Raw genomic sequence first — 2463 nt, 5'->3', positions numbered from 1 at the left:
GTCAGTGTCTCTCTCGTCTCGTCTTCTCTCCCCCCCCCCCAGCAAAAACAATCTAGCTTGGAGCCCACATCTCTTTGGCCACCTGGGCCCCTCAGACAAGTACCGGCCATACCCCCCTGATGGCGGTCCTGGCCGGGACTCGGATCGCAACCCCCTGTTAACTTGAGGGACCCCACATGGGGTCACGACCCACACTTTAAGAAGCACTGTCTTAGAGGACCAGAAAAGTAAAGCAAAAACAACTTAGGTTTCTGTGAATATAGCGAAGATTTTGTACCCTTGTACTTGGATTGATGATACAACTCATATTTCCTGGTGCCTGTCCATAGCAGCATACAAACGATAAGCTCCGCCCTTATCGTTTGTATGCTGCCATGGACAGGCACCAGGAAAGGAAAATTACTGGTAAGTATGATACAATTTTCCGTTTTGCAGAGCAGTCATGTCATTCAGGTCTGGATGAAGATTTGTGTGACATGTTTTGTTTCGGATGGGTTGCATGTTGAACTTTGTACATCTATCGTGGAAGTAAAATGGCATCCTCAGCAGACCCGCAATTTGTATAAGTGTTTCATTTCATCTTGTATCTGTGTATTGAAACACGGTAGCACACATGGAAAATACTGCAATTTACTGTCATTTAGCTATTACATTTGCTTCAGTATATATGTGTTTCTTAACCTTTTTGCAGTCAGGGCACCTTTTAAAAGAATGCAAAATCTTGAGGCACCCCATTCTGAAACGGTAAAAAAATATATATATATGTGCCACCTCCCTCCCCTCAATTCAATACCAAACCCTTATTCCAGACCAAGGTAAAGTATGGATTTTAAGGCTGGATCCCATGCAAAAAACAAACTGTTCCCCTCTTTGCAACAGTAGCTTCCCTCACATCAGAGGGCTTCCTTCACATCAGGGGCTTCCTTCATATAAGGAGCTCCCTTCACATCAAAGTCCCCCCTTCACATCAAGAGCTCCCAATCACATCAGAGTGCCCCCTTCACATAAGGATCCCATAACAAAGATTTAAGGCACTGCTGACAAAGCACCAGAAGACACCCCAGGGTGCTGCAGCACCCTGGTTGAAAAAGGCTGATATACATAATTGATATCATTGGCATATTGTCAGACAAACATTCTAGTAGATTGCATGCTGAATGGAGCTTCTTAGCACAGCTCGTGAGAGATGCACATTGGATTTCAGCTTTGGAGTTTTGTCACACAAACTAGGTGTCCGTAACCCTCTGTATGGTAGGGCCATATAGCTCACAATGGTAAAGGCCAGCCGGCTCTGATTTCATCTGAGGTCAACCTAACTGAATATACTCAGAAATAATTACAAAACGGTTTGGGAAATTCTCGGTCATCAATATCTAGAAGGGAACTTCTGTTCTAGCACATACAGGGCTCAATTCATTAAACATTATCACATGAGATAACATGGTCAAGTGACCTTTTCCAGTGAAATATCGCATGTGATTAGAAAAAGGTGACTTCATTAAAAACAAATTAATGAACCCATTGGCTGTAAGATCACTTTATCCCTAAAAAACAAATGAAATCAACATAAGCCATATCCAGCATAAGGCCTAGATCAGTGATGGTGAACATTTGAGCCGGAGTGCCCAAACTGGATCACTAAACCAACTTATGTATCTCAAAGTGCCAACCCTTCAATTAGACCCAAATACTCTCAGGGGGGGGGCTGTGCAGTTCTGAGGTGGTCTGTACAGGCTCTCAGGTGGTCTGTACAGGCTATTAGTCTATTATGGCTTTTGGGTGGGCTCTGTGGTCTTTCAGGTGGTATGTATGGGCTCTCTGTGGGGCTGTGCAGCTCTCGGGTGGCCTAGAGGGTTTTCAGGTGGGCTCTCAGGTGGTCTGTTTGGGCTCTCTAGGGGGCTGGGTGGGCTCTCAGGTGGTTTATATGGGCTCCCAGGGGGCCTGTGCAGCTTAGGGGCGCCATGTGGGCACTCAGGGGAGCTGTGCAGCAATCCTGGCCAGAGTGCATGAATGCAGATAGGAAACAGCTGCCAAGGGGCTGCAGGGGATCAGCAGCAAAGGAATGCAACAAGGCATAGCAAAAAGGTGACGACTAGAATTGTATTTAAAACAGTGCAAATTGTTTCACATACTGTACTTTGGTATACTAAATGTGCGGGTTTACAAATTTTTAGTGATGAAATCTAAAAAAAAGTTAAGGGGACTAAAACAACGAAAATACATTGCAATTTTCTCTGCTAGAAATTGTTGACAAAAGTAAAAAACAATTCAGAATGCCATTTGTCATCCGAATGGTCTTAGCTATGAAAATGTATTTGTCAATTTGTCCTATTAACTTATTTTATTTAGTTTTTTTAGTTTTTATCACTTAAAACATGCCGCTGATAAAAACTAATTACAAATAATTTGTCGACAAAATTAGCTCAGCGCAGCTGGCCCCACGACAATCGGCACAAATAAAAA

Source organism: Nanorana parkeri, unplaced genomic scaffold (genome assembly GCF_000935625.1).
Source record: "Nanorana parkeri isolate BGI_ZX_2015 unplaced genomic scaffold, ASM93562v1 scaffold580, whole genome shotgun sequence".
Classification (NCBI taxonomy): domain Eukaryota; kingdom Metazoa; phylum Chordata; class Amphibia; order Anura; family Dicroglossidae; genus Nanorana; species Nanorana parkeri.
The sequence above is the reverse complement of the archived record's forward strand: the minus strand, read 5'-3'. Positions refer to the sequence as shown.